This window comes from Schistocerca serialis, chromosome 3 (genome assembly GCF_023864345.2).
Source record: "Schistocerca serialis cubense isolate TAMUIC-IGC-003099 chromosome 3, iqSchSeri2.2, whole genome shotgun sequence".
Taxonomy (NCBI): Eukaryota; Metazoa; Arthropoda; class Insecta; order Orthoptera; family Acrididae; genus Schistocerca; species Schistocerca serialis.
Window position 1 is genome coordinate 591,902,065 of NC_064640.1, and position 9,680 is coordinate 591,911,744.

At 40.1% G+C, this 9,680-nt stretch overlaps 1 pseudogene; it reads right to left on the reverse strand.

The window, feature by feature from the left end:
• Positions 1-1,599: 1,599 nt before the first annotated feature.
• LOC126472146 (5S ribosomal RNA) lies at positions 1,600-1,717 on the reverse strand (annotated as a pseudogene).
• Positions 1,718-9,680: the final 7,963 nt, after the last annotated feature.

Consider the following 9,680-nt stretch of genomic DNA (forward strand, 5'->3'; position numbering starts at 1 on the left):
TCTCATTATTATGACAATCTCAGCTGATGGAATCTTGAATTCGTCCACACGTTAGAGCTTTTAGCACTTAGGCGAAATTAATGTGATTTAGTAATACATTTAACTGTCTGCACAGAAAACTAGAGCTGAATGATCCTCACGATTGTTGAAGGTAGCATGATGGAGGAATTTACATTGCGAGCATCACAATCGTTATAACCTTTCAAATACAAAACTGCAGTTAAATTCAAGAACTTCTGGTTCCATGTTAATATTCTGAAATCTGGATCATTACATCAAACCGTTAACGGACAGTCTTAGCTAATGACAAGGCGCGCTGGCTTGCACAAAAATCCCATCTCTTCCAGGGATGTCGGTCATCTTTAAGATGTGCACGAGTTTTCAGGGAGTGAATTTCCGTTCACACTTGTTAATAGTCTCTTAGGCATGGACTAATGGTCGCCGGCCGCGGTGGTCTAGCGGTTAAGGCGCTCAGTCCGGACCCGCGCGACAGCTACGGTCGCAGGTTCGAATCCTGCCTCGGGCATGGATGTGTGTTATGTCCTTAGGTTAGTTAGGTTTAAGTAGTTCTAAGTTCTAGGGGACTGATGACCACAGATGCTAAGTCCCATAGTGCTCAGAGCCAATTTTTGACTAATGGTCTCAGAGAATACCGTGGAAACATACTCACATTGTGATATTAGCTTCCGGCTTGCCCTTCACCAGGAATGGTTGCAGTATGTGTCATCTCTAACACTTCTCGCCCGGAACGTCGATTCATTCTGTGAAGGAGGGACAACACATCGTCAGCTAACATCAGACCAGTATCAGTACCTTCAAAGATATTCAAGCTTTTCCGTAGTCGCATGGGTCGCTGAACGTTTGTGGTAAAATGGAATCTGGTTATCATATCATTTTTTGCATGTTGACTTCTTCCAGTACGTCATGACGTTTGACTGTCACGCATTACCGTTGGTGACATTCACTTCAAATATCATTTATGTATATCGCTCCGCAAATACGGTGCCGATTATACACAGGAGAGACATTCGTTCTCACACTATCCTTGTTCACCACAAAAGCACGCGAAGAATTCATGTCTCACCTACTGAGAAATAGTATCCATTTTTGCCCAGCGTCAGACCATCGTCACTTTTTGCAACTTGACTAAACTGCTTTTCTTAATCATCATACCACTGAGTGGAATGTGTACTGGAGGCCTGTCAGTCTCCTTAAATACATCCCTCATCAGATCCCATCAAGTGATATACTGCACGTATCTGCTGACATACTGCACGTTATCTAGGAGATGATCATACTAGTATCAGTAGAGAATATTTTCATAGGGAGATAAACATTTGCATGTACAGAACTATCTCATTCACCCTCCCCCTTTTAAATATTTCACCTTGCCTCATCCCTTTAATATTATATGCAGTCCGTCTTCAGGCCACGCGTGGCCTACCGGGACCATCCGACCGCCGGGTCATCCTCAGTGGAGGATGCGGATAGGAGGGGCGTGGGGTCAGCACACCACTCTCCCGGTCGTTATGATGGTATTCTGGACCGAAACCGCTACTATTCGGTCGAGTATCACGAGGCTGAGTGCAACCTGAAAAATGGCAACAGCGCCTGGCGGCCTGGATGGTCACCCATCCAAGTGCCGACCACGCCCGACAGCGCTTAACTACGGTGATCTCACGGGAACCGGTGTATCCACTGCGGCAAGGCCGTTGCCCCTTTAATATTGGGTTAACACAAATGTTACGAAGTTGAAACTCAAGGTATTATTCTAAATTCTGTAGCACTCCCATGATCTTGGATTAGATAATCCTTCTCGTGTGAACTGTTGCATTTGCATGACATTAAAGTATACATGTCAAACTTCACATGCACCGTCATCAGTTAACAAAGGTACTAGTATAATCAAAGAGGCATTCATCACATGAAATAATATGCCACCTGTCAAATCATTTAATTGATAGAATTCATATTGGTCTCATACGATCTGCACCACATCGACATGCTACAGTGGATTCGAAGCAATGAATACTGCGATACATCGAACTAACGAACATGTATGCTGTCTTCTGTAATATGATGCGTACGTCCCTCTTCAACCGTTGCCTTAACCGAGTGCCTTTAATTCATATTGTGTCCCCATATCGTGAATGGATACATCAAAGGCATAAGAACACGTCTATCTGTTCAGGTTTCCAACTGTGGTACGTGTCAGCTTTATGGCAACGTACGTAATAATTAAATAATTATGGATATTACGCCATATTTCTGTACATATAAGAAAAATATTTCGTCAGCACTCAATTTAAAAGGCTTGGGTTAATATTCTTGTCAGGTCTTCAGCAGGATCATATAATGATTTGGTTATAAAACTGACAGGGATGTAATCAATTAATGGCCCGCGAAAGTTGACTTAGTCTCATTAAAGTCTGTCCTCAAAGAGTAAGACTGAAAATATTAACGTCCAGGGTTTCAGATACTGTTTTCACTTACTTCCCCTCAGACAACGTTTCATGGGTGCGGAAAAAAAACAGGTTATCGGATGGTTGGGATTTCACCTTAAAGATGACACCATTATTGGCTGGATGAGCCGGTTCTCACAGGACAGTTCCTAGAAACGTTCATACGAATCTTCAGAGTTATCTCGCTTTCTAGGCATCTGGTGTATTATGGACGTCATTGGCAACCAAGTAACCTGTAAATTGTCTTCCGGTTGTTCCAAAACGTACACTACCTACAAAAAAGTATCTATACAACTGTTACGAGAGGTGGACCCACAAGTATAAAACAACTCGTGTAGTGGAGGAAATACAAGTACGTTGCTCGTGAATTACCTATAGTAACACGCATCTGATGAACCTATCGATTGTCTTGGCCTGCAGGTCTATGACTTGTCCAAAAGATACCTGTATCCTAAAAAGTCATTTTCTGATTTCTATTATTCACTTTAACTGTAAGTCGAAATCAATTACATAAAGAGCTTAGCCTCCCTCGCATTGTAAGTCTCGCTGATGGTTAAGAAACATATTCGAATATTTACATTAAGTATTTAATATGGTTGTGTGGAAGTCTAGAGCATAGATTTCAGTGTGGATGCATCGGTAACGGCGAATATTACAATCAGGCAAATTCTTCTGTAATCGCCTTCAACGCTTTTCCACAGAAACGGAAACACCTCATCAGCAGCACAAAAATTGAGACGCAATGTTAGTCCGTCTCTGAAAGGACTTGCTATCGAACAGGCACTTCCTGCTGGAATCTTGCTCTAGACGCTTACGTTGCTACACCAAATTTGTTCTTAAATATATATGTCAACAATATCCATGTCGCTTTCAGGATTCCCGATGCAGTCGATGATAATGAGGCACTCTCCCCGGCGCTAATGGTGCATGGAGATGGGCCTAGATGCTCTCGTCGGCATCACATTAACGGCGTTCTCACTAAAGCGTTGTGTGACACTAAAAAATAAATTACCCATCCACTCAACCTTTTTAGCCTCACTGCGTGGTCTGCCGCGCAACCGTATTATCTTTAAGAGAAGAGACCCCCATTAATCCATGAGAACTCACAAAAATACAGGCGTGCCTTGCACCGAATGGTGTCGTCAAGTAAATTCTTTGCTTCGTTGACGAGCGAAGGCTGGCAGAAAAGCCCTTTGATAACCTAAAATTGTGTTCGATATCACGTATAAATTACACAAGTACTGCTCCTAATGAATTAATAAGAGCACTAAGTTTCAACGAAGGTTTTTGTTCCTAAAGGGACGCTGATCCTGCATTCGAACCATACGCGTACATACTCACAGTAATCAATGTTTTTACCCAATCCTACTGACACCTACGTTCTTACATCATCAGTAATGTACGCTATCCTGGTAAAACTCATTGTAGATCGCTCATTTATTCTACTTCAGAAATAATGTTGTTGCTAAAAATGCTTTTTGGGACTTTCTCAACTTAAATATTCTTGTACCGCTATGACTCAATATTTCATGGAACAAATATTTCTCGTTTTTTGAGGCTCACTACGTTATACCGCAAAGTACATACCTTACCTTGTTATTGTTTTGTTTTGCTTTCTGAATTTTGGATTGTCGTTTAATATCGCATGGATTGCTAAATTCAGTTACATAGACCTGAGAATAAATCTTAATGCTGGGATGTCTTTTGCATATCACAAAAAAACTTGAAATAAGTTTTGAATACTTTCGAACAGCTATTTTGTAATTAATAGTCAAGTTAATTTATTGAAGTATTTCATGTTTCTCTATGTAAGTGACACGTTGAGACTGTTCAAAACGTCTACTTAAACATCATCCTGATTTTAATTCGTACAGATGGTCTCATAGCTACCTTCCGATTCGTCATTCTTTTGCGTTCCAGAAACCAATGATGTTTGAACCATAATGTTAAACTGACGTGGTTTAGATTTGTTGTTGCTTTTCAAAATTGTCAAAATTATTCTACTAGATTAATGAAAGGTGCTGAGCGTTTTGCTTTACCTGACGAATATGAGAGGAAGTGTTGCAGATTTCAAATGGTTCAAATGGCTCTAAGCACTATGGGACTTTACACCTGAGGTCATCAGTCATCTAAACTTAGAAGTACTTAAACCAGACTAACCTAAAGACATCACACACATCCATGCCCGAGGCAGGATTCGTACCTGTGACCGTAGCAGCAGCGCGGTTCCGGACTGAAGCGCCTAGAACCGTTCGTCCACAGCGGCCGGCTGGGACTTAACATCTGAGGTCATCAGTCCCCTATACTTAGAACTACTTAAACCTAACTAACATAAGGACATCACACACATCCATGCCCGAGGCAGGATTCGAACCTGTGACCGTAGCAGCAGCGCGGTTCCGGACTGAAGCGCCTAGAATGGCTCGGCCACAGAGGCCGGCCTGTTGCAGATTTCTCATTAACGTCATGGCCGATAGGGTGTCAAGCAAAATAATTGTCAGCACGGCTTCATGAAACGCCTAATTGCGATTATTGTTGTAAATATTCATTATGAAGTTCATTAAACCTTAAACAGTTTGCCTAAAAGTTTCTTTTCACCATGTGAGTAAGGTAGCGCAGAAATTGATGTATGAGCAAGTAATTCAGAGGAGTACAGTTCTAATAAAAGCCGGACCACCAGACTGAAATTTTTCGTTTATCTCAGAAGTAAGGTTGAATGCCGGAATTATTCCTTTGAAAAGGAAGTAGCCATTTTCATTCTGCCTCCTTATCCCACCGAGATAGTTCTCCGTCTCCACTGATCTCGGAGTCGACAGTAGCTTCACTTTATTTTTATTTCTTCCTTGATTCCTACTGCACGTTATTTGTTTTGTACACATAATAACGTCAATTTAAAAAGTTATCTACTGTACTCTTCGTCTCTAAACTGTTTTATAATAACAAACACGACATAAGTTGTTCTTCTTTTAGGACCTGTGCGACGGAAAACAAGGGATATATTAGGTTAAGAGCGGTCTGCCAGTAGAGGTTAAATCCACTAAGGGACTGAGTAATAAATATTTATTTTAAGGAACAAAACCGTTTAACCTCTACAGCGCGCTTGATGTTCGATAGAGATTTCACTTCTTCGTCTCTGATGAACTTGTTGTTGATAAGGCATGAAACTTGCATTTTATACTTGTATCTCTCTGCACGCAAATGACTTGCGCTAGCATAATGATGGGCAACACTGCTTACGCTTCAAAATTCCGTGACGTTTCGATGAGTGCCATTCTTGTAATCTTCTGGCAATTTCGACAGACGTTGATGACATCCTTGTAATCTTCTGGCAACTTCGACAGAGGATGATGAGAATGACACTCATCAGACGGTGTCAGATCTCAAAAACAATGTTAATATTGGATGCTATACGAGGTTCTTGCAACGACACACGACAAACTGATTTTCGACGAACAGGTGTAGCTTCTTACATGCTCCTGTAATTCATCGTAGGAGGATATCTTATATCACATGTATTTTATTTAATCTCGTGTCTTTCAAATAAAACAAACGGTGAATAAATGTTTTGAAAAGTAACGTAATGGGACTATAAATCAGCTAGCAGAGTGCAAGAAATTTGCAGAAGTTACGACGAACGTTTTTCATACGTTTGTTAAAAATTCTTATTTTTACAGTGGTTTAATCTGTAATGAAGAACCAAACACTCCGTGCATGGAGAATGATCATCTTGCTGCAAATGAAAATACTGCGCTTTCCTCACACACATGCCAATCACAGTATTATATTTTTAGATGTATATCATGATTTTAATTGAGAGCACTTTATATGCGTTAATTTCGTTCCAAAATAATAAAGAAAAAGAAAGACCATCTCTCTAACACATTTCATAATGTCCTAAACTTGGCTGCATGATATTTTATCTCATAAACCAACACAAGCAACGTACAACGATCGTACCTGAAATATTTCTGCTATTGCTGTTACGTGTGTACTTTTAGAGCTTGATAACAAGAGGAATTTGTGCCAAATGCATGTCGCGTGAGTGATCAGTCAGGATCACGTCACACCAGAAACTACCATAAGCTGGAAGTAGCTACACGTTAATACTGTAAGGAAAATGGGATCGAAATCATCTGCTCTGTGTAGAGTATAGAATATACGGAATGTACTAAGTTGTTTACATGAAACGTAGACTAGTGTTCACAAGTTACGGATTTACTAGTAGTAATGGTAGTAGTGGTACTAGGCCAGTGACTGTGCCTGCTTTGGCCAGAGTGAGGATCGATGTCTACATACCTGAGTTTTTATTTTTACTGTCTGTCGGCAATGCTGACATCATATTTCGTACATAGCTCCTTTCGTTGTCGGTGGCAAATATTTATGTCAAGTTTCTTGCATAGCTCTAATGCTTTCAAAGCTTTATCTCGCTTCCCTCTGGTGTCTGGTCAGATATTCCATGTACATCCCTATGGGCCAGTTTTTCTGCCGTTTCAGATTTGTAGGGGTGTTCACACCGTATAACCTTCTCGACTCGAATTTCCAACGCAGTATCGTCTGTGTGGATTCCACGCTGATGTTGACAGCAATTGAAAGGACACTTAAAGTAGTTCGGTAGTCCTCCTTGACTAACGCGTCCACAGAAGACACGTTTCAGGTTGCAGTGCAGGGCGAGGGTAGTACTGTCAGCTACTCCTGAACACACCACAAAAAGGCAGTCCTATATCTGAAGCACGCTACCTATTATACTGCTTTCACTCGACGATGAATTTCATTTGCCATCACCAGTTCCTTGCATAAACGTGACGCTGCACTTGCCTGAACTAACCTTCACACACCTCAGATGTCACTAATAATAGTCCAGTTGTCTATGGAAATTCACTTGATCTGTGCGGTTGGGTAACATCGACAGCTTGTCTACGCTATTATCACATATCCGAGTAACACATACAGCCTCACAGGATTTATTTATATCTCATTTGAATGATCCGTATATGAGATAATTTAAAACTGCTTAATGCATAGGTTTTGAACTTGGAGGCGAATATACTGCTCTAATCAGCAAACCCGTGTAGTTTTAACTGGCCACCTGTAGTAGTATGAAAACTGTATTAAAAGGACCTTAAAAATTATCTTAATATTTCTTTAATGATGAGTAGAGCACTAGCAGTACCGTGTCGTTTAAAGTAATAAAAACAGCCACAACTAAAAAAAAAAAAAGAAGAATTCAGTGTTGTATATTAACCGTGAATTGAGTACTGCTTTTTATAGCGAAGCTCAGAGACATATCGTACTGGAAAAATGTTACATCTATTAAATAAATCAATCTGCTTTTAACTGTACGAGAGGAGTTACCTCTGACACGTCTTAGAAATGGGAAGGTTTGGCTCATGGGAAAGAAAAAAAACTGCAAATATTTGGTGTTTTTAGTAACACATAAAAATGACAAGAGGAAAACAGAAGTCGTGTACTACTGAGCGGCTACTAATGAAACACCAACAGATATTGACAATATGAACTTTAGTTAAATTATCACGTTGCCCAAGCACCTGGGGTGGCTTACAGAAGAACTGCCCGCTGTTGATATCACTCGCTGTACAACTGCTCATCCGCAACAGAATAAGGGCAGAAGGCCATTTCGACCTAAGCCTCCTGGACATAAATTCAGGCTCTTGCACCTACAAAGCTCCTTTTACTGCGTCTCAGTAAAAATGTAACCCACTTTTGATATAAGCCCACATCTCTTAGGATATCCTAGGAGTAATTCCGGATCTCGTTTCTAAAGAAGCTTCTGTTTATATGATAAGCATATTCGTATTTAAGGGGCATTAAATGGAATACAACGTACCACCACTGAATGTGTATAACTTTAACGTTGAGTAAAATTACCCAAGTAATAAAAGTGCTAATCGTAGTCTTCGAATACTTAAGTAAATCTTCAGGGGCAAAATGTTAATTGATCGACTTGAGTCCTAAAACGTGAAACAGTGTGCTTCACAGTCAGAGTGTGGGGAAACTGTAGCACTGTCAGTAATTCCTTAACAGATCGTAAAGTTGAAATGCTCAGAATGAGCAAGACAGCAGTGGTCTTTCTGATCACGATGCATAAATAATAACACTGAACTAGATCGAGGTAGAGGGTTGTCTGAAGGAAATAGTATACGTAGGGTTATTGGCCCACTTAATAGTCTCAAAACTATACATTTTAAGACCTGTACCATACAGACAGCTTGAACGGATATCTACAAAACTATGTCATGGCATGTAATATAAATCACGTAGCCAAAGAGGTAATTGTGGTTTATGAGTTACAGAGAACACATCGTCGCTCAAACGAAATAGTATATTGTTCCTGACATATAACTCTTGTGAAAGCGTAATCTCATTAATACGTAATGATGAGCAAATAATCAATGGAGTCAAACATTTTGAATTCCTTGGACTTATTTCAGACGAGAAAAACATTGCAGGTAGTGTTACGTTCAGCCAACTATGCAGATGAGGGGTGTTGCTGCCTTCGTCACAAGACTCTTCATAACTGTTACTGTCACTGAAACGTCCAAGTGTATCAACGTTCATTTATTTCTTTATATGGTATCAAATTTTGATTAACTTCGAGTTAAACATACAATAGTCTTGGCTGAGTAGAGTGTGATTGGAATAATGTGTGACGTTAGTTTGCGAAAAGAAATGAAGCCCATTATCAGCTCTTCCATCCCTGTGTATATAATGTGCAATAATGTGATTGGTTAAGAATGATGCAGTGAACGTATTGCAGTATTGATTTAGTGAACACTGGACGGACAAACTATTTTTCCGGCTATAACACCTACCTACAGCATAGAAAGCGGTCCACCGCGTTGCCAGTTCTGCCTCCTGGAGGTATGAAAAATCAACCCCATTCAACCCTAGATTTTGAAATTTAAGTGTTAAGAATACCGTCTAGTTTCCTACTTTTATTTTCACAGCAACCTAGACATTTTCCCCGTAATTTGATGTTATTTGTATGGCCCATCACAAATATTGCGCGCAGAGTTTTTTTTTTTTTTTTTTTTTTTTTTTGCAGTGACTAGTACCGTGAACGAGTAGCTGTAGCCTACATGTCTCCAGAAAACCCTGGAAAGAAGTTATATGCCTGAAAGGCACAGGAAAAACAAGTAACAGCAGAACAAAATGCACCAGTTAGTACAAGAATTTCGTAGATTACATGTAACATTAGGC